The sequence below is a fragment of the Pseudopodoces humilis genome, chromosome 6, assembly GCF_049639895.1.
Source record: "Pseudopodoces humilis isolate 2021_Gansu_Grassland_sample_001 chromosome 6, ASM4963989v1, whole genome shotgun sequence".
NCBI lineage: Eukaryota > Metazoa > Chordata > Aves > Passeriformes > Paridae > Pseudopodoces > Pseudopodoces humilis.
Window position 1 is genome coordinate 69,660,255 of NC_142205.1, and position 23,343 is coordinate 69,683,597.

At 39.9% G+C, this 23,343-nt stretch overlaps 1 long non-coding RNA gene across 3 annotated transcripts in view; it reads left to right on the forward strand.

Moving 5' to 3' along the window:
* The window catches only part of LOC148184235 (uncharacterized), a 65,485-nt gene extending 42,846 nt beyond the window's left edge, over window positions 1–22,639 (forward strand). For 2 of the 3 annotated variants that reach the window (XR_015772747.1, XR_015772748.1), the window contains 2 exons: window positions 12,205–12,315; window positions 21,703–22,639. This is a non-coding gene — a long non-coding RNA (uncharacterized LOC148184235). The remainder of the gene's footprint in view (window positions 1–12,204; window positions 12,316–21,702) is intronic. The other variant, XR_015772749.1, reaches the window with a different exon arrangement.
* Window positions 22,640–23,343: the final 704 nt, after the last annotated feature.

Sequence of the window (23,343 nt, forward strand, 5' to 3'; positions counted from 1 at the left end):
TGGTTTCACACACTCTGCATGTAGCGAGTTGGTGAGAAAGGTGTTTTGTCTCTTGTCAGCTTGGCTCTAGACAATCAAGACCAACTGCAGCCCATTTCAAATTCCCCTTTTAGCTTCCAATGACAGGAAAAAGGCATGGCCAGTTCCTGGTTTGCTTCTGGAAGAGTTGGCAGAACTATAGTCAATATATCAATGACCTCAGAACTGCTCTGTCAGGTACAAGAAATGAATTAAAGGTGGCAGCTGTGTAACAGGAATCAAAATTGCAGGGCTGAAAGTGAGAGAAAATAGACATCTGCTCATCAAATACAAGCTGCTTCTGAAATCTGTTTGAAGAAAAGATAGCACCCCATTCCTCAAGTGCTTTGAGTATGTGGCGCTTAGGAGCCTTATGGTTTAGCTGGAATTTCCCAAGGTAAAAACAGATATGTTGTCCTTACTTCCCAAAATGTAAGTTGCTTTAAATCTTGTACAGGGCACAGCCAAAAGATCATTCCTGTCAGGAGTAGGAGGGATTTGATTTTTCTCCCTGGTGTTTTACTACCATAATCCATACCAGATCACATAAATGAGTTCGATAGGATGATGAGACTGAGCAAACTTAGCTGCTGGTTTAAGATATTGCTTGGACTTAGCTTGGACATCTTTATTGCTCTGGTCTCTGAGACCAGGCTCTACTGGTACTTGAACATTTGTGCAATATCTCTGGATTTACAGGTAAAAAATGCTGAAAAAGGGTGTCCAGAATGAGTGTGGAGTTGATGAAATAAAAACACAACATGCAAGTTTGCCTTGATAGAAAATCTGATTCAAGCACGCAAAAGAAAATGGGACTTCATTTCCCCCCTCCTCTTCAGTTCAAAGGCTGTTGGAATAACCTTTTAATTCAATATCTTTTATTACTCATCAATTTATATTAAGCAACTGATTGAGAGCAAGTCAATAGAATTCATCCTTCAAGTGAAGAATGCTCAGGAACAATGCCAATGAAGTTGAGTCATAAAAGCTCATGAGTTGGCTAAATATTTTATTGCTTTATTATCTTCTCTTCAGTCACTGTTCATATCCCTAATAATACACAAAGCAGTCAAAAGTTGCTAATGTTTCCAGGCAATGCTTTGGGAGAAGAAAACCTGTTTAGGAAAGGGGGAAACAGAGGAGACCTGGCAGCTGCTTCCCTGTTTTAGATAATGAGCCTGATTGCTTTGCCTATTTGTGGTAATTAGAGCCACATGAGGTTGTACCTGGTGTTGAACCGTTAGAGTTTGAAAGAGGAAAAAATCCCAGTTCAAGGTAAAAAGCCAAAAAGCAGAGAGGATTTGTAGCAACTGCATCCCTGGTAGTGTTTTGTTTGACTGCATGAAACCCTTGGGAATCTCAGCAGTTCATCAGGGTGTATGGATTCATCCCTGTAGGGCTGAGCAGCTTTGAGGTAGGAATTATTTGTGAAACTTGAGAAAGATAGCTCACTTGTGACTTCACTTCAAGGAGGCATGTCCCACCTACTCCTGGAAGAAAGATAACCATTATGTGTCTGGCTTCTCAGCCTGAAGCTGAGGGTTTTATTGTAGAGGTAAAAATCAATGGGACTTCCCACATAAATAAGCCTGCCTTCATCTCAGGAGTGGAAAGCTCAGGATTGTCATCAGAGAGGAGTGTGGGTGTTACTTAAAGCTGTAACTTTCCCAGCACCCAAAAACATGACTGGTCTTTCTCTTGGTAAGAGATCTGTGGCCATGCAGATGAAATAGGATTATTGATATATGTGCCGAAATCCTGCAGCAGCATAACAGTAGCTCTCTAAAAGAAGGATTAATCTTAATTCTCAATTATTTAGGCTCAGTTTTTGGGATGTAGTGAGATCTTCTGCCACAGGAAAACTTGATAAATATCATTGTATTATGACACTGAATTTATTCCACTGCTACAGAGTGGCCTTAATTTACCAGCCCCTTTGATGCTAGCACACAGGATCTGCTTCTGAAAATTATTATTTCTTACACAATGAATTTGTTTTCTCTCTGCTCCCCAGCTGGGTTGGATGCAGTTCCATCCCTTTTGTTTTTCTGGACTGGGAGTTGGTTTCTAAATGCCAGTGGCACATCCTAAAGCTTTTAATCTTCCCCTGCTACCTCAATGCCTACCAAAAGAGTCCATCAGTCTGCAGGCAGCATCACTTGCATAGTCAGATGTGTCTGGCACAAGGCAGAGTGCGCCAGGAAAGCTTATCAAGAATTTCTGTCTCGTCAAAGCTGAGGGATGAGGTTAGTCTCTGTTAGTCAGCAAAGATTCTGGGAAAATCCATCTTCCTGGAGCCTCCCCAAGCCTTAATTAGAGAACAGATTCATTCTCAAGCAAGTCAGGGTGCTGTCAAGTTCAGGAAAAGTCAAATTCATCTCTTATTTTTGTTTCTCATCTACTTTCTGTCTCTATCACTCGTGATCACGTGTTCTGTAATGCCTCATGTGGAACTTGACCTTCTTAATTAAAACCTACAAATATTGATTTGATTTTATTTTTAGAGATGAAATAGATTGTGCTTAATCATCATTTGGGTTGGAAAAGGCAGGTGGTTCACCTGGGAAGCTTTCTTTTCACCAAAGCTTCGGGAGACGACAGAAGACAGAATTAGCCTAACTTCTCGATGGAGAAAAGATGATGACTTGCTGAAACAAAAAATATCATGCTGTCCTGGGAAACCTGCTTTTGTGGCGTTCTCAGCACTCTGTGTATAAAAAACTAATTAGGAAATGGGGTTTTTATAGTAGAACTTGTTCAAAGTTGGCATGGAATACAGTTTTTTTTAAAATTTTTGATGTTCAGAGTAACCTTCTTGGCGAAGCATTCCTCACGCAATAGAAGTCTGTATGGAGTAGGTCATGTGTAAAAGTAGAGAGGGGATGTACGAGTCATCCCCGAGACACGTTTGGTTTATGAACAGGAGTAAATTGAAAACAGTGATTGAAACATCTGGACACTTTTAGATGACTCTTTACAGGAAGGCACAAGTGAGAATTGCTTATGTTGCAAGTTCAGGCCTGTTTGCAGGCAGGAAGGAGTTTGCCAAGAGTTGAAGCCTCACAAACGTTCCTGTCACTGATTGCAGTGCTGAGGTAAGAGCAGCCAGCAGAAGTGGGCACCTCATTGTCAGTTCCAGCTCAGCTCATCTATTCACCAGCCCCCTGAGGTGCTCACAGAGTTGGCTGGCCAAATTCTTTTTTGTTAGGAATGTTCTTGGTCTACAGCAGACCCACTTGAAGCTGTTCCTGATGGCATTGCTGTGATGTGTGAAATGGAGGAGGGCTTGGTGTGAGGAGAGCTGGCACAATAGTCACAGCTCAAACACGAGTGTTTGTACAAGGGTGCAGGCAGGCCTCCAACAGGAGGATTTTGCTGTCCTTGAAGTGTATCTGGATCCTGGGGAAGTCAGCTTTGTGTAATTCAAGCACTGCCCAGTCATCTGCTATATCTGGCTGAAGTGGGAAAACTTCTTCACAGTCATGATAATGTCATTTCTTTAATTAGAAGGACAGACTGAAAAAAGCATGAAGCGTGCACAGCATGAAATAATAGCCAAGGCAAATCTGATAGTTTAATATACTCTTATTTGAAGGAGTTGGAAGTACAGGCATTTGGAATGGTGCTTTTCTGTAATGGTTTCAGATTTGATATGATGATGACCGTGTGCTGCTCCAGGGTGAACATGATTCAAATAGCAGTTCATATACACTAAACCCATGAAGATATGCTGCCTTAAAAGGATTTATCATCTTTTATTATTCTATCTTCCTGCAAGATCTGCTCCGACAGATGTGTAGTGAGAGCTGAAAGGCACAATGGTGGAGGCTGTGGAGCTGAGAGAAAATTTCATGACTGCATTGGTAGCAATTGGCATTTCCAGTCATGTTGTACTGTAAATTCAGATAGGCAAGACCTGTGCTTACAGCTCTGCTGCCATTTAGGCACAGCAGAGTTTTGTATTTAAATGCAGCTGAAGTATTTTAAGGAAGCCTCTTGTTAAACAGTAATATTGTGTGCAAACAGGTAGGTATTGGGGCAGGAAATTAAGGGAAAATGAGACTTTGCAGTCACATATGAAAGAGTTGGACTGAAGATCTCAGTATATGTTCTATTTCATGTAACGTAGAGTTTTGTCAGCTTTCTCCAGTAGGGCTTGTTTGGGACTGAAATGAACCATCTCAATTAGTTCATCCAGATCCCCTGCTGCCTTTTAGCTCTTCTGTGTAATCCTACCCTTAAGCTGTACTCATTAGGCAGCTGTGGAAAAAATATTTTGCCTATATTAGGGGGTTTTTCCCCCCCAGAAAATGCAGCATCTTTATGAAGGTGATATTTTTAAGTGCCTGAGATGAGGTTTGTCTGTGAACACTGTGCTTGAGTGGCAATGGTAGTGGCTTTCAGCGCTGGGAAAGCGAGGATATTTGTTTTTGTGCATTCTCGGTGTTGAAGGCTGCCCATGGATCATACTGATGCCAGTGCCTTTGGCATCTGACTCTTCACTGTCTGCATTTGGTCCTGAGGGAGAGAGGTCTGGATTACATGGACCTCTGCTAGTCCTTTAAGCAGTCCAATGAAGCCAGTTAATCATTTTCTGAACAGAAACCAAAGCAGAGATTTCAAGCTGTAGAGTTAATTGGAACAACTGAAAAGTCAGGGTTTAAGCAGTAATTACTGCTTGGAAAATAGCTCTTTTCTGAGCTGAGGTGGTTTCTTTCCTCAGAGGCTTTTTACAAGTTCCCTTTTCCACAGTATCATATTCCATGAGTATTTTGTTCAAAACTGCACCCTTGACTCAGCTTTTAAAAATCGCCAGTTCTGCACAAATGCCTTGGAAAGGGCTGAAGTTCATTGTGTTCTTTGTGTCGCTGCCTCTCAGACCTTACTGAATCGTGGATGTTTCTTGGGAGTTATGTAAAGGGTGAGGAGGAACTGCTCATTTCTCGGGAGTTCAAAACCAAAACGTAATGACAACAACTCTTCAAATGACATGACCTATGTGGCAACTCAATAGAGAAACACAGATTATAGGGAATCATTTGCCTTATTTTTCCTTTTAATTCCATCACATTTATTACTACTTGTGGATGCTAGCTTTGGAGCAGGCTTGCAGGCCCCATGGCCTCTCAGTCCTGCCTGAGAGCTAGCCTGGGAAATTCATAGGAGGATTTCAAAACAATCCTCAGGGACACAAAACAGCCTTGCAGGTGCTGTTTGTCTGTCCTCTTGTTTTCCTTGCAGGAGAAGGTCGGGGGGTGTTGTACCCCACTGACCAATGATGGTGATGTGTTGATTTGCTAACCAATAAGAGTTTCCTTTCTGTACTTTCCACGTATCTGTCTATAAAACAGGCCTGAAGTAATAAACTAGAGAATTCTCCTGTTCCGACTCCCTTGAGAGTCCGTGTCGTTCTTTACGCCGTTCCCAATTAGAACGACAACTACTATCATATCTTGATCTGTCAGTACTTAATCTCATCTGCTGCTGCCAAGAGATTTTGATCCTGAAATGGATCTCTCTAGAAAGAAGGATGGGTTTCCAGTGACATTGTGAAAGAAACACTGCAGGTTTAATGCTGACAGAGATGTCTGGATTCTATTTTTCAACAACACTAATGTCAGCCTTAACTTTTCAAATGTAGCAAATTTATTTGCTGTAGTGTTAATAAATCTGTGAAGATATGCCCCAAATGTATCTTAAGGACAGGGGAAAAGGAGTGAAAAACCATGAGAGAAAATATTTCAGGTTAAAGTCTTCTGGCAGGCGATTCTAGGTGGGTGCACGCAAGATTTTTTTGCTGTTTGCCAGCAGGAAAACAATTCTCTTTATGAACTTCTTACCTCTAGTAAAACACCTGGTTGTCATATCTGTGACTCTTTTGTGGTAGACTTAAGCTCCTCTACCCAGTTCAGTGTGCTCAGTGTATCCCTGTCACACATAGCACACCAGAATGTAGACTGTACACAGGGTGTTTAATCTGATGTGGTTTTGAAAGAATTAATTAAACCTTTCATTTGTTATTATGCAAGCAGTAATTAATTTCAAGTTAGCGTGCCAGAAAACTGTGATGTGTGGGGAGAACTGGGTGGTTTGTTTCCATTTATCTCTACTTCCATCCAGATATGTCAGCATCACTTCACTTGAGCATGTACGTAGAGAGCAGATAGAAATTGGGCAGTCTTTTATTTCAAGCTGAATGGCCCCCTACACTTGGAGTGAATCAGCTCTGTTTTCCACTGTAACAGCTTTTGAGAGTTAGAGCAAAACAAACATGAAAACCACAGGAGTTGAAGGTTGTTAGGTGAAACTCGGTGATTAAATGTCATCTATAAGGGCAGGGTTTGCCAGTATCCCTTGCCCAAATGTGCATCTTCCGTGTTTTGTAGAGCAAGATATTTACAACCTATATTGCAAATTTATTCCCCAACTTCTTGCTTGCATCTTTTGAAAATTTTGGTTGTTTTTGTGCTCTTCAGCTGTTTATCTTTGCCTCATTCTGAGAGCACTGCTAGTCTTGAATTTGAATTTCAGCACTGCCGAGGAAGGAGGGTAGAAGGTTATAGCTCCCCCAATAAAGAAGAAAATTAATCAAAAAAAGACAAGCATACTTTTGCTGTCTTTTGAGCCTTTTTTAATGTATCAGAGGGCAGATTTTAAAAAAAGCAAACCCATTGAAGCTACCAGGGCTGACTCTACTAATCTTACTGGTTTTGGAGCTAGACTTCAGTCTCTGCTCTTGTGTTAACCAGTAGGGAAAAAAATCCGTGGTGTTTTAATGTGCTGCCAGCAGATGTCTCACACATTTCCTTACAAAAGCAGATTAATGATTTAGCTGGCTTTGATCATGCAGCTCTGAGAAACTGAAAGTTCATGAAACGGTTTTCATTATGTTATGGAGAAATCTCCAGTAGCTGCAGCATCAATTATTTTTAGACCTTTCCTGAGACAGGGTATACAAACTAATCAAACCAGAACAAAATTTCAGGCTTTCTTTTGGTGTTTTCATGCTTAATATGAAACTCAATGTACCTAAAAATGTCCAGCTCCTCACATTAAAATTAATTTATATTTCAGGCTTTCTCTTTTTTTTTATTTACTCTTCTGCCCTTCAGACTGCCCGTGCAAAGGGACTCTAAAATGGCCTGGAAATCACGATTTATCACAAATGTAAAGAGTTTGGCAGAGTACCACCGATGCAAATGAGGTTGGCTGTGTTCTCCCATAATAACTGCTTGCATTAATTATTCCTTCTGGTAGCAAAGGAACACTCTGAATTACACTGTATTTTACACAGCTTGGCGTTATACAGAGATGGCTGCTAAAAGCCTCAGAGAGCCAGTTGTGCTGTGCCACATCCTATTTCAGAGCCATTTTCAGAGGTTCAGTGCTTTGCTGTGTGTCTGAGGTCTGTTCTCCTAGCCATGCAGCCAGAGAAGGATTAATAATAACATTTGTGCTCCCTGAAAAGTTCTTAGCAGCCTGATTAGTCTGATTGTGGAGCTGGAATGCAGCAGGAACAACAGACCAGGAAAGCAGAAGTGTTGTGTCTGTTTACTTAAGATACCAGAATGGTTGTATAAAATTGAGAGCCACCTCCATTTTCTATAGAAACAAGAGAGGTCTGTCCCTAGAAAGAGAAAAGGTGTCCTGGTGCTTTTGTGCTCTTGTAGTTGCAGGAGAGTGGCTGCTCTTGTTCTGTGTTCAGAACAAAATTTCAGCTCCTGAATACCTGGAAAAACAACCTATGTAACATAACCTTATTCCCAGGAATGCTGGTGCCACAATAACAGGGATGACTCTGAATATATTACATTGGCTTGATATTTTGTGTAAAGGGAGGAAATCCATCCCAAACAGTCAGAGGGGCAGCTTTTTAGATAGGCAGGGGGATGCTTTGGAAGGCATTTCACAACTGGCTAATCTTTTAGTACTCTGACTTTGTACATCAAAAATTGGGTTCAGTGTTTCTCAAAATTCAAGGCCCGGATCAGGGACAGAAACAAAAGAAATGAGAAGGGAAATAAAAGCAGGTGTAACAAAAGTAAACAACACCAACGTTTTGCTTGTGTTTTATATGCCCTTCTGCCCACCTTCTGCTGTGTTTATTTACACCGTAAATTCAGTGTAAGTAATAGCAATTTAACCCAAAGAAGGTGTTCAGGAGGTGAATGGAGTTGTGGCCATCGTTTTCTGCTAAGCACACTTGCCCTTGTAAAGGAGCAACTGTCCAACAATATCACAAAAGCCAAAAGGAGGAGTAATAAAAGCAGTAGTAATTGGGACAATGCCCCATGTTCCTCAAGGGCAACAGAGAACAGCATAAACTGTGTTCAATCTTTACCTCTCAGAGCTCCACAAAAATCCTGGGGGCTTGTTTCATCCTTGTCTTATAAGTCTAATTTCACATGTGCCACCAGTGTAATGAACCAGAGGGGGATGAGACTTTTAGGGCCCAGGACTTGGACATTGAGCTTTAAAGTCTCAGCCTTTGGTAAATATGGGACTCTGGGTGGATGTTTGCTAAGCTGCCTTAAAGTGTAAACTTTAGTGCTGTGCCCACTATCAGCAGTCTGGAAGTTAATTGTCCTTGGGTTTATGGGGTAGCTGAATTGAAATGTTATACAGAGAGGAATAATATGAAACTCAGAGCCTTTGCTTTATTCTCAGCAGTATTGTATGCAAATAGAAACAGTAGCTTCCAATTCCAAATAAGGGGTTCTCTTTCCCCACTTCTGTAGTTTTGTTTGATTGTTTAATGAGCAGGTTAATGAGGCTGGGTCTGCTGTATGAATACAAGCAGAGCACTCCAGTGGTTTCCCCCGTGGCTGATGCTGTCACAGGCTAAGCTGCTGCAGCTCTAAACCAAACCAAAGGAAGCACAGCGTGTACTGGTGCCCCACTATCACCCCAGTATCACATGTTGCCTTCATGAGGGTTATGCACCCACATTTTGTGCTTTGATCTCTGGGCCACTCCTAAGGTGCCCCATGGCCATGCTGTCCATGCGAGGAGAGCAATGCCTGCATGTGTCTGGTGTGATTCCCAACCACTTCCCTCCAGGAGAAGGACTTTGGCATAAACTTAGACTGAGGTTAACATGTAAAAGTCAAATATTTGCTTCATATTTCTACCACTTCTTACCAATCCGCTTGCAGTCACACGTTTTATTTGGGCTTCGGTGAAACAAAAATGTTTGGCCTCAAGTAACTTGATCCATTGAAATTTGTTGGAATGCTTACTAAGTTTGGAAAAACGTGCTGAAATCTCCCAAGCTGAAAGAGATTCTTATGGCAACAGGCAGGATATAGTGGCAGAATGACCCACAGGCACGAATGTTTCAGTCATGTCTCCAGGAGCTCCGCTTCCCTGAGGAAGTGTTTGACAGTTTGTGGCTGACTGGAATATTTTAGAAGTGATCAGAAAGCCAGATTTATGGACAGCATTTGGCCATGTCAGTGAGTGCGTGATATGAGTATGACTTGGCACGCTGCTTTTTCCTTGAACAAGTGGCTGTGTTGCTCGGAGCCTTGCTGTTCTCAGACTACCCAAATTTCCCTGACAAGGGGCATCACAGCAATGTGCTGCTCCCTGGCTTCAGATTCCTTCTCCAGTGAGCTGAGGCTCTGATTTAAACTGCTTTTGAGTCAGCCTCGTGGGCAGAGCACTGAAAAATGAGGTAATTGCCATCCAGATAAAAAACAGGTAATTTGATGTTGGATCTGGTATTGGGAAATGCCATTTCAAAGGAATGCTCCCGTAAACTAAGCAAGGTTTGTTGTTGGAACTGCTGGAGCAAGTTGAGGGGAGGCCGTGAGGGTGGAAGGTTGTCTTTAATGAGGAAAGGCTTAGAGAGTTGGGGAGGTTCAGCCTGGAGAGGAGAAACCTCCAGAGAGTCCTGTGAGCTCCTTCCTGTGCCTGAAGTGTCACAACTGGAAGTGCTGTCCCTGCTTGTCCAACCTCCCTGGCCTCGCTCGATGCCAGCGGCAGCACACGGCTCCTCCCGGCTCTGAAGGCAGGCAGACAAAACCAGGCAGGCTCACAAAGATGCTGCAGACAGTCTGTGCTATAAATCAAAAGAAATTCAACAGTTCTGTCAGACAGGATCACGCTCCAGCTAATGATACTTCATTATGTCCTGGAAAAGAGATGGGGCTCTGATAGGTCTAATTAGAAGAAAAGGAAATGTAATTTCTATGTCTCTCTTTGACTGTATTTCTGCACAGATGTTTTCAGGGTGCTTTCCAGGTAACTCCTGAAATCACAATAGGATTGTTGGATGTGGATTATGTGCGGTTATTTATTGTCCATGTTTATGTAGCACCAGGGGCTTATACTGCCCTATACTACACAAACATGATTTGAAGATACATGATGGGAAAAGATGAAGTCATATCCCTCACAAAACATAAATAAGCTTAACATTTGTCCTTCATTTGAGTATAGATCTTTTCTTTACCTTTCACATCTTTCCAGAGGCAGAGTTCTGTTGGAAGAATGTTGTCCTTATTGAACTAAAGTGTCTAACGCAAATTCAGTAAACTTTTTCAGTGCTATGGATTCTTGCACTTCCAGCTCCAATTCAATATCCCCTGCCTGCCTTGATTTGAAAATCTGTAATGGGAATTATTTTACCAAGTGAAACAGAAAGAAAAGGATCTGAATAATGTAACACTCATAATAAAAACATACTGAAGTATTCTGACAAGATATTTAAAGGCACAAATACTGTTAGGTTGGGAAGGCCATTAGTGTAGTATAAGCAGAGTCATAAGCTTTTTTAAGGCTTGTGTTTCTTCTGTTTCTTTCCATTATCTGAGCATGTTTTCAGTTGTAAATTGTAATTTTAAAAGCACCCAGCACTTCAGTTTTGCTATTACAAGTGCTTTCCTTTTTCAGTCTTCTCTGAATGCTTTGTTACTACAATGACAAGTTCTGTTGAGCTTCTCACTTAGAAAGTCCTATCAGAATGCATTAAAAAAAATTTAGTAGATATTTACTCCTGGGGACTTTTTCCTGCCCATGGAACTGGATGAGCTTGAAGGTCCCTCCCAGCTCAAATAATTTGGTGATTTATGGACTTTGTTTTTCAGCTCTCAATAGAGTCAATGGATGTGCCTGCCACAGTGTGTAGTCAGGAATATGTATGTGTGGTTGTCTTCTCCATCTGCCTTTAATGAGGAATTCTCCTGATTAAATCCTGCACTGAGCCCTTCATTTCAGTCATGGTAGGAGATGTAGCTACTCATGTGTTTTCTGTCTGGCTACAATTCTCCCAAGTATTTCCCTTGTGTGTCACAATTAAAACTAGGGATCTTTGGAATGCAATAGTGTGTCTGCGGGTCACTTTGGAACCACCTGCTTGTGCATTAAAATACCTTTATGGGGAGGAAAATTGGCATGACTGTGTTCTGCTTTATTTCTATAATTAAACTCCAGATATTAGGTAGCATTTATTGACCAAATTGTATTTTACCTCTTTACTTTCCTGTGGCGTGCAGCAGCAACCTTAGATTTTGTGTTGACTACTAAGCAAAGAATGCATTTTTTTGTTTGTTCTCATATAACAAACTACGTAAAGCTGTAGCTCTTCTTCTGTGTAATTATTAGCAATGTTTTTTTTTATATTTGGAATGATGGTGAATGGTAGGTTTAATATAATTAATATAATTAAATATAATTAAGGTCTGGAAAGTTCTGTTTATTCTAAATTGGCTAAGGCAAGAAACGCTAGCCTGCTTTTAAAACCCTTTAGAAATGTTAAAGGCAACTGAATTATTAGAGACCTAGTCATTTTGTCTAAAAGTAGGTAATGTTATGACTAGCAGGTTAAAAACACCTAAAATGTTTAAAAGTTTAGATGTTACAAATTAAGCCTCATATGTGGCATAAATATTTTATTCAGTAACTTTTAAAACTTATAAACATCAATGGAGGTGTACAAGACCACAGAAGACATAACAAGAACCCTATCCTATTAAAATGTATTTTAAATATCTTTTCTAATTACTAATCGGTATAACATTAGTTTGTAGGATGTGAAAAGATTTTAAAAGTCTACATCCATACTATGAAAGCTGAAAAAATGCTTTTCTGCTGCACACAGTTGTCATGATCTTTTCAGAGAGAAATTGCTTCACTGACTCCTATCAATAAATGCTAACACTAGATGTATTTTAAAAATTTCAGAGACCATTAATCTAAGAATTCTCTAAAGCTGGAAAAACAAGACTAAAAATGAATCTCCAGGGATTTTCAGAGGGAAAATGAAGTTCTGCCTACTGGAGCATCCTGGTTCAGGTATGTGGAATGCACATGATTAGGGATGGCCCTGTCAGACATCCTGCCAGATAGCAATGAGGAAGTATCTGCCATTTATCTCACCCTTTCACACCAGAGTCAGCCTTTCATATTTTATTATTTTTATTCTCACATTTCATATTATGCTAAGTTAAAAATCTTCAACAAATACATTCAAAGTATTTTATGTAGCAATCAAGGATCCACTAAGCAGAATTAACACTGGGTGCATTGTAACTTTAGCAGGAAAGGAAGGGAGTACAGGAGGGAAATCAGAAACAAATATGCCTCCTGATCCTCCCTGGGTGCACTGTGTTCTCAGAACAATCCAGGATTTGAATTTACTTGCAGAGTTTTCTAGAATCTTTCAAAAGACTCAATTCAGGTAAAGTATTCCTTTTCCTCTAATAAATAATTTGGAATTATTGACTGCTTTTTATTTTGATGAGAAAATGCTCCCAGCACACTTGCTGTCGTCCCCCCAGTGAGTGATTTTGTGGGCAGGTGCTGTTTTATACCATTTATTTGCAAGTAAAATACTTTTAGGCTTTGCTCTTGGGCTCCTCACATTTTTGTTAGCCCTGGGATGTCATGGGACAAATTCAACTGTGCTGAATCCATCAGCAAATACGCCGCTTTCAGTTAATTGTTGAATCTTCACTTCTTTGGGTCAGTTCTTTTGCCTAATCTCTATTTGAAGCTTTTATGCTACCATTCCCTGGAGAACAACAGGAATTTGTATGGGATTTATTTGCATCAGCCAGCTGCTGCTGTCTGCTGCTAATGCTATGATCTGTCAGGTACAGTAATTTATTCAGTTGTCATGCTTTCTGGATTTTGAGGTGCTGTCCATAAACACAAAAATCCAATCTTGTGATTCTTAACTGTTTGCTTACTGGACCTTTCAGTAAGGGCGTGTGATGCCTTTGTGAGACAAGGCAGAGCTGTCTAGCAGGAGAGAGGCTGTGCAGGGCTTAGTTCACACAAAGTTAAAGGTATAATATTCCACCCTGAGAAGTACAATATGCTGCATCTGAAAAATAAAAGTTTTCACAAACTGTATATGCGTGTACATATAGCTACGGTGTTAATGGTTTTTAACAAGGATGTGAGAAACTACCAAAGACAACCACATAAATGACAAATGATTGTTGAGATGTCTACCCCAGTTTGTAATTATGCCTTTTTACAGTCTTTTGGGCAATGCTACCAAAAAACAAGGGGGATACTCTGTTTATTTTTACATGGCACAGCAGTGCAATTTGCCCAGTGAGTTAATGAGCTTGTGGTGAGAATTCTGTGGTGTTGGACGTGGCACAGGTCTGGGACATCAAAGTTTTTTGGTACAAGACATGGGGAGAGAGCTAGAAAGAGATCAAGATAAAAGAATGATGAAAAAGGTGAGTGCTAGAAAGAGATGGAGATAAAAGAATGAGGAAAGGGTAGGTGCTCAAAGCTTGCCAAAAGCAAAGAGAAATCCAGTTGGCCACTTCTTGTGTTAAAAAAGGACCATTCAGCAAAATGGTACATCAGGAACTGCTCAGCTTATTCATCAGCAGAAATTTCATTAAGCTCAACAAACTGCTCTTAAAAGCTCAGTGCACGAGATCAGAGGTCTCAAGATACAACAGTTTAAAGATACTAAAAATATGGAAGATTTTCTTTTATGGATTGTTGCAGTGTTCAAAAGCCACCAATTAAAAATTAATAATATTGAAAAGAAAAAGATACTGGAATCAAAGTCTTCCCTGTTGGATCATGTTTTTTAATAGCCTCAGTTAATGGTAAATTCCTAAGTGGCAATAAGCAGAAATTCCAAGTGCTGCAAGTACTGCTCTTATTCCCCCAAAATCAAGTGAGATGTGAACTTTTAAACTCTATAAAATAAGGTTGTTCTGAGGCTCATGCTATGAGTTGGGGATCAGTTATTTGCTCTGACTCCCTACAAACCCAGGCTGTATTTTTGAGGCCTGTAGAGATCCAGGTTTACTCCCTTGGCCCCTGGGCTTTTGGCCATGCTGTGATTACTGTAAGCAAGCTCCAGTTGTGGGGAGCTGTGTCATTCCCAGGCTGGAAGTGCTTTATGTCTGGCAGATTTGTAGCTCAGGACTGAACTCAGTTCCATCTGCAGCAGAAGCTGTACACAGACACTTGGCTTCTCTGTGTGTCTTGCTCTCCACATACAGCTATTAAGGATAATTATCCTTTCCCACTGCTGAATTTTATAGATAAGCACATTAGTTGGGAAGTACAGGGGAAAGGCAATCATAAACCTTCATTTATTAATTTGCTAAAACACATCCAAGGAGATTATGCAAAATATATGTGCATTTCTGAAAGCTTAAGGGCTTCTTAATTAATTCATCTAATCTGTTAGCAAAAGAGAACTACTTTATTATTTAGTATTTTTGTGGAACATCTCTGTTTAGTGATGTTACGAGCGTGAAGGATGGACAATGCTTTGTCCATTTAAGGACACCCATTTGAAAAGAGGTTTTTAAAACACTTCTCAGTAATATTGAAGCTAAGAGCCTACAAGGCACAGAAAAGCAGGTACATGTGCCACAGGGAAATTGTGAACTTCTAGGCCTGACCTTGCTGATGTCAGTGGTAGTGCTGCTGACGTCAGTGGGAGCAGGTATTTGCTCTAAAAGCATCTGTAGCATGCCAGCTTTACACAAGTGAGGTATCCTAGTGAACTCAAAACCAGGTTTAGTTTATCTGTAAAAAAATACTTGGATTTGGCTTACAGCAGCCATACTCCTGAGGCCATGACTTCCCTGTGTTTTCCAGCAGCAAGCACTGTGATTGAAGCTAAAATTGTTGCTAAAAAGTGGAAACCCTTCAGAATGGATCCAGGACAGAAATAGCGTTTGTCAGACCTGTTTTTCAATCAAGAGAATGCCTTAAAATAATATTTTACTAGGCTATGCAGTGTTTTTTCTTTGAAGGAAATGCTGCCAGTTCTCACTTTGCTGCCAGTCACCCACAAGTTAGTAGCAGTTCTCAATCTGAGAAATTTAATTGCTCTTTTTGTACAACTTGCTTTTCTTCTGTCTCTCTCAGCAGGAAATCCCAACTCTGAACCCAAAAGGTCAAAGTATTTGTTAGAGGTTCTGGTTTTTCCCTATGATTGTGAGTTATAGGTAATATCTCATGTAAATTTGTAGTTCTGGACAGAGAATGAGGTGGTACAGAAAAAAATAGTTTTGTTACGATCTGGTTTGCTGATGCATGTTTTGATCTGTTTCCCTTGTCTTCTAGCTTTATCTTTGCTCTCACAAATGTCAGTCCCATTAATCTTTCCTCAATGAGTGCTCTGAGAGAAGGCTTTTTCAGCATGGCCTGTTTGTACCAGTGTGATTAGCTCAGTAAGAACTCACCTACAATTCACACGTGGCAGCTGGCTCGTGCTGGAAGTGCTCTTGGAGAGCACTCTGAGAGCTGGAAGTGCTCTTGGGTGAGAAGCACACTCCAAAGTCTATAAAGGCATGTCATTTCCACTGGTGTAGATCTCATCTCACTGTCAAGTGCTGCAGAAAATACCAGACACCTTCACTCGTCAAAATCAAGCCAGAGTAAACCCTGCTGTAAGTTGTCACTAACTATGTGCTGCAATTGATGCCAAGTCACCAAGATCTGGGGGGTCAGTCTGCTCAGGATTTGTTGCAGAGACCTAATCCTGTTCAGATAATGCACAGGAGTTACGCCAGTAAATGCCATTCCCACAGGATATCAACAGTGGCACTGTCAGATAGGTAAGGCCAGCCTATGAATCCTTGAAAACATCTTCAAGAGATGTCTAGAAAAGGTCAAGATATTTTCCCACTGCTTTATGGATTCATGTTTGATTAGGTGGATTTATGATCATTTTTATGTGCATGTCTGAGGTTTCAGTCGAGATAAAATTTGTGGGATGATCTTGTGGTATGCATAGCACAGCTTTTTTAATGAAAAATAAGACCTGCAGTTCTTACCTAAGCATTCCCTTTCTTTGGTGCTTGTGTGAAGACAGAGAAACTCCACCTGTTGGAAACAAAAAGGAGTTGCCTCTATAAAATCAAAGTTCAAAATTGCTGTCCAGCCTTATAGGCATGAAAGCAGAAACTTTCTTTAAGTAGTTTTATCAACGTGAATAAAAGTTGCTTTTGAAAGGATCACCCTGGATAATTCTCCAGCTTAGCTTTCTATGGAATAGTTGCTACTAAAAAAATATTTATCAACTATATTGCACAGTAGTATTTGGGAAAACAACCACTTTGCAGCCCACTCTTGGGAAAAAGAAGTGAAGTTTGTAGGTGATGATAATATTAATGCTAATACCAGCAAGCTTTAGTTTTAGCAAGCAACACGAAATAATCATGCTTCCAGTATCCCTTTTCTTTTTCACTCAAGCTGAATCATACATAACTGACTGTCTGCAGTGTATAGCAAATGTTTTCATGCCTGTGTAACATCTTACTGAATATTTTTCTGAAGAAACTTTAAGATGGAAAATGTTAGAAAACTTGAGAAATAATCAGAAACATAAAAGCAGAGCTGAAAGAACCAAACTTGGTGAGGCATTTTAGAAGTTCTTTCTAGGAAGTTATTACCTGTGAAGTGCTGTCAGTGTAAATGCAGCAATTGCAGTCTGTGAGAATGGGTAAGTGTGGTACAGGAGGAATGAAACCAATGAATCCTTCAATAGCATTTCAGACATGACCACGGATTGTTTGTTTTTGAGTGCTAAAGGTAGGTCTTGGAGAAACACTCATTTCAAATGGGATACCATATTTCAGCAGACTAGCCCAGTCTTCTGGCTGAAAGAAATACTCCTGTGTGGTTTTCTGTCCAAGAGATCCAGACACATTGCAGGTTTTCAAAATGATACAATAACCAAAGTGAATATTCCAACACTTAATTTCAGCAGTTTTGAAACCTATAAGGGCCTCATGCCGGTGGCATAAATCATTTGCTGCTGTAAATTGATAAAACTCCATTAAAACTGAATGATTCATGGACATACCAAAAATTAATTCAATCCAATGTAAACTCTTCTTGTGATAAAAAAAAAAATTAAATTTTAAATTCCAAGTTCTAATGACCTCAGAGAGAATTACAGCTGGCATTTATTGTATTTCTGATAAATTACTCTTCTCAAACATATACAAGTGCTGATGTGTTTTGCTTAGGCTAATATTTCATCAGCTGTCAAAGTGACCAGAGTTCCTGTAGGAAATTTTAGCAGTAAGTGAACCAAGCTGTGGCTTCTGCTCTTGTCCCAACCTTTATTACCCTTAACTCCTGAATGCTTGCCATCAGTTTGCAGATGTACAATCACGACACTGCATGTGGCAGTGGTTATTATACACCTAAAACCCACTGAATAATATGAAGGATCTGTTAAATTAGCAGAGCAAGGAAATACAGATTGCATCAAAATTTAACTGCAAGATGAGAACCACCATTGCAGAGTCTCAGTGCTGTGAGGACACAACGGGTCGGATGCTGTTGAAATTTGTTGGAACAAAAACTAAAGGACTGGAATAAGGCAAAAAGTTTTTGCCATCAGAAGATTTTGAATTTATCAGAAAAATTATATACATGAAAATCATGTGGGAGGTTTATTTTTATTATTTGATTAAGTCCTAGTTTTGAAATGTTAGGTAATGCAGTGATATGTTTGCAGTGGTTTTATTTGAACTGAAAGTTTTCAAATTACTCCAAAAGTGCATGGGAGTTTGGCTTGTAACAGCTTGAGATTTCCAACCTTCTGCACACACAAAAAGTGGAAAAACCAGTATTTGTGAAATGTTCAGAGATAACAAAATTATTTCTCTTCCTACTCTAATGTGGTATATAAAAGTCAGGATTAATTGGTGTGGGATCTCCATCACATCTTGTTTATTACAATAGGAGAAGCAATGGAGTTGAGCTCTCAACCTTTCCAGAAATGAACGAAGGGATGCTTTTAAATCTGTTGGCTGCCCAGGGCTGAATCTGTTCCTACTGGGTAGAAACAAGTAAAAGTGCACATTGGCAATGAGAGGAAACAAAAATGGAAGGAGTAAGACACGGAAGCACCGGATCTCTGGCAACAAAGCCTGTAGCGTATCAGAAGTAACTGAAATTTTGCTGGACAAACAAATAATGAATGAGAAACAGCATTATGTTGATTTACAATATAGGAAAATTAGGCTGGAGGCTTGAATTTGTGGCTGAGCTGTTGAATCATGTGAGAGCTGGATGATTTATTGGGGTATCGATTTCAGTTCCTTCTCTCACCATTAAATGTGTATATTCAGATTGTTACTGAGGAAGAATTATTTCTTAATAGGTGTTTTCCTGCAGAGTGACAAGTACAAGGAGTCTTGAGCTCAGTGTAGGGTTTCTGAGGACCATGGAGTTCCATGGAAAGCAAGACAAACAACTAGAAGATTTCCATTTTTGTCCAGTTGATTTTTTTTCTGCAGTTCTGCCTTTGATTCCTAAATATTCCAGCCTCTCTCTTCCTGAAACCTGTGGTAATCTTAGTTTGCCTGGAAGCTCCGGAGTGAAGGGCATTCAGCTCCTCCTGTATCTGATGAAATTGAGACGTTAAAAAATAACTATACTAAGGTAAAATATAAGTGTAATATTTATATACATTTATATTTATAGAAAGAGTGACACTTTTTCAACACTTTTACAGCCAAAACCAATGGGAGCTGAAACTTGAAATATGGTTTGGAAATGGCTCTCCCCAAGAAAAAAGGCTTTTGAGTTCTCTGGAGAAAATTGGTTTTCATTGGATTGAGTTATGAGCATTCCAAATTGAGTATTGAGAACGCTCTGGGTTTTGCAGGAGCTTTTCAAATGGGATCATAAATTCAGCAGATAAAGATGGCTGGTGCAAAGAGCTCCTTAAAAGAACTCTTGACTCAGGAAAAGTTTCATTGCTCCAGCAGTTCTGGCAGTGAGGTACAAGTCAGTGAATGGAAAGCGTTTAATTTAGTTGTGGTCAAGCTTAAAGCAGACAGCAACCAGCTAACTCGCTCTTAAAAGTGCATTTTCCCCTCTGATGGAGTATATTTAGTAGAAAATGTTAACTAATGGGGTTTTCAGCTCAATTTGCTTCTTTAATCCAGCTTAATCCTTAAAACAACCATGAGATATTGTAGGTACGTGGGCACTGCCCCCGGAATCTCTGGTTTCCACCTCTGTGGGAGCACCAGAGGTTTTTCTGCCTCTGGTCTCTTTTGCTGGAGGTCAGAAATGTGTTGCAGGAGCCCAAAGGGAAGCTTTTGATGTAGGGATGGCTGCCTCTGGAAGCAGGAGCCTGTGTTCTCACCCTGCCATCCTTAGGGAAGGGGCAAAAACTCCTCTCAACTCTCTTGTAGACTTGAAACATCCTTTCTAGTGCTGTGTCCCTAAAAGCTTTCTTTGACAACCACAGGGGTTGTCTTTCAGAGGGAAACCATGGAACTCATCAGCACTGGAATGAGGTGTGAAGTTAAGTACATGCAAGGACAGGCCAGGAACTGCTAATCCCAAGGGTGTAAGGAAAACTCAACCTTCCTGGCTTGCTCTCCACAGATAAATATCAGTCAGAGCTTCTCCTAGACTGAACCCTTTTTTTCCTTTGCTTTCTACCACAGAAACCAATCTCTAATTATTTTATAAATGACAAGATAAAGTCATACTGACAGCTGTCAGTTCTTTGCTGAACTACAGACCTGGCAAATTTCTTTTTTCTCTGTCAGCTATTTTGTCACTGCTTCAGTTGTAAATGTGATATACACACACCCCAGGATACAGTGAACACAACCAACCTTAAATCAATTTCTCTCTGTACTTATTGCTTCTATTTCTTTGAACTCTGATATAAAAGCATCAAGTGAAATCCTGATCTTCAGGTTAAAATTCTTTAATGACATGAAGCAAATTAGTTATCTTCCATATTAGCAATGTGTAAGTCAAGATTATTCATGAGCCAGTAATGAAACAACATAAATTACCCTCTCATTAAATCGTAGTAATAAGTTACTCTTTGGTGTAAATAATTGAGTGGTGTTGATTATTAGCCACTGTGATTTCTTGTCTTAAAAAGGAAAAGCAATTTTGTGGTACAAGTAGGAGAGGAAAAAATTCCAAGCAAAAGAGTGATGTTTTGATGCTTTTTTCCCTGCATTTCAAGGGATCCAAATAGAAAGATTTTTTAAAATTTTTTGACAAGCAGGTATTCTGTTATTCTAGAAGGCTCACAGGAACAACAAACTTTAACAAGTACAACCTTGAATTTGACAAATCTTTTGTGCATGTCATTATGATCTGCCAATTTCTTTAGTAGTCACATACACCCACCTTCAGCACCTTCTGTTCTACATAAACTTATTCTGTCTGGTGAAGGCAGAATGCCTTCAATCAAAAGAGATCTTCAGCTTCAAAGATGTTTCAAAGGTGGAAAGAAAGAAAGAAAAGCAGCTCAAAGAAAATAGAAATTAATATATTCTGATTTTAAACTCCTAAATAATTTTCTGCTTAAATTAATCAATGGAGAAATATAGAATAAACAATATAAAGCATTTGTTTAAGCACTTAGAGAGAAGAGCCAGTAAAGTGTCTGCTAAAAAACAGAGAGGCTGTCTGCTAAATAAAAGACACTGGAATATCAGAGTGCTTTGAATTATAAAAACCATTAATAAATAGCAAAATTGATTACCTATGTCAGCTGAAGTGTGGTTGTGGACTTCTGGGGTGGAGACTACACCTAAGTCCCATGTTTTAGGCCAAGATGCTTCACTTTCCTCTTTCACTGAACAATACTGCTTTGTTTATTTGGTATGATTTGGTTATTTGGTAGTAACTGGTGTAAAGTGAAATAAAGTTAAATAAAGCAAGTGCTGGTGCAGCTCTCTTCAAGGGCAGCAAGGAATGGTGCAACAATTAATGCTCAGCTTGCAGTCAGGTTTGCTGTTGTAATTTCAGTATCAACTGGCTTATTCAAGTATTCTTTTAACTGCTCCAAAAGTAGACTTGAAAGACCCTGGAATTTGCAGATGCCTTTTAGCCTTTTCCACCTTTGATTCTTCACATCCTCACAAACAGTTCAGTACCAGTCTCCTTTGGAGGATTGGGTTGTTTCTCTTTGCACTTTTCCAATCGCAGGCATCTTGTTCTTTAGAATCACAGAATATTCTTTACTTCAGTGTGTTTATCACAAATATGAATCTGCTGCTTTCAACTCAGAAACATTTGGTGGGTGAAGTGCAAATAGAGAAATATATTGTATTAGAAAAATATTGCTGCCTGTTTGAGGTGTGAAAATTACCAGGGAAGTGTTATGCTTTGCTTGCTGAGTTCTCTTTGGAGTGAAATAGCAAAAAAAAAACACCAGCCAAAAATCAGGGTTGCATTTTTCCACAGGTACCAGCTTAACAAGATGATGTTGCTGATGCTATAAAAACCCAGGAGAGTACTGGAGGTCTCCTTTTCAATAAATGTGGGTTCCTGGCCAGCTGTGGTCCCTGGCAAAGCCAAGTGTTTCATGACTGTTAGTTACACAGACCTTGGAGAACCACAGGATTTTCAAGATAACAAGTCTGCCCTGTTATCCTATAGCTGCATTTTTCTCTTGCTCTTCAGCTGGTTGCTGCAGGTCCTTGTGAGACTGATTCGTTTCTCCTGGCCGGTTCATAACTCCCTGTGCCCAAGGATTGGCAGGTGAACAAATGAGCTTGCTGAAGAAGATTGCCTCCTAAGGAGTTTTCTGATTTCCCCCTTTGTCATCTGAAGAGTCTGCCCAGCATCTTGGTGCATACCTGAAAATAAAAACACCAAAATGCACGGCGTTACATCCCACAACTTTGGCTCTTTGGGCAGAGAGAACCAAACTTCAGCCTTTACTGTCCGGCTTGTGCTACTGACATGAATATGCGAACGGGTTCTAAAGCTTCAGGGGTCCGTCTGTGACCTCTGATGTTCAGCTGGCTGTGGAGTTCAAGGTCACCCAGACCTTGAGGTTTAACTGTCTCATCATCTTAGGAGGATGTCAAAATCCTCCTCTTCTACCTTAATATTCTGATTTCATTAAATAGCCTTACAAGTCACTCACATGGTATCCATTGTGCTTACTGACTTCAAACCCCCTTCTTTCTGCATTAGCTCAGTTGTTTTAATTCCTACCCCTATCCTGACACTTCTTTAAGTTTTCCATGGTCTGAACACCATGTTCTGTTCCCCAGCAAACATCACAGCCATCCTGCAAGCAGTCCAGGCCTGACAGTGATCTTTCAGGTGTCATTAATCTTTCTTAATTATCTGTTCACTGCTCAGAAGAGTGCCACCATGCATACGAGGAAACCACAAGACTATCACAATTATATTTTTCCTTTTAAGGGGCGGGTCCTCACCCGAATGTGCCACCTTAGCCTGCATTAGTAAAGGTGTTGAGTGAGAGCAGAAAATGGAAGGTTCAAGTGGAGTTAGAGGATTTTGATGGCAGAAGCCTCTTGGATATTCCAAGCTGATGTCTTGCTTAATTGAGTATAGATTTTGTTTAGCAGTTCCTGGCCTAAATACAGCTTTCTACTGTGTGAGGAAACTAGCAGTCATCCATTGCTGGAATTTAAATGCTTACATTATCACTTTAAATCTAGCACTTAAATTCCATTTTCTCTTATTTTTTTTTGTATATATGAGAAATAAATCCATTTCTTCAGGTGCAGATAAATGCAGGAAGCAGGTGTTCTAAAAGTAGAAAAGCATTAGATTTGGCTTCCCATGTTTAATTCCAGCTGCATAACAGCAGGGAGTTGTGCTGCAGGGTGATAGGGATCTGTGCAAACTGAGGGTGCTTTGCAGAAAAACTCTTCATTTTTTTGTCTTCTTGAATGAAATTAAATTGAGTTTCAGTTTCTCTATCTTGAGAGGTGATATTGCACTGGGTTTGGGGCTTTTGTTCTTGTTGCTAACAGGGTAAAATGAAATATGATGAATTAATCATGTAATTTCTGTCCAGGACATTGCATAATAATATATCAGGAAGAAATAAATTCAGGAGGAAAT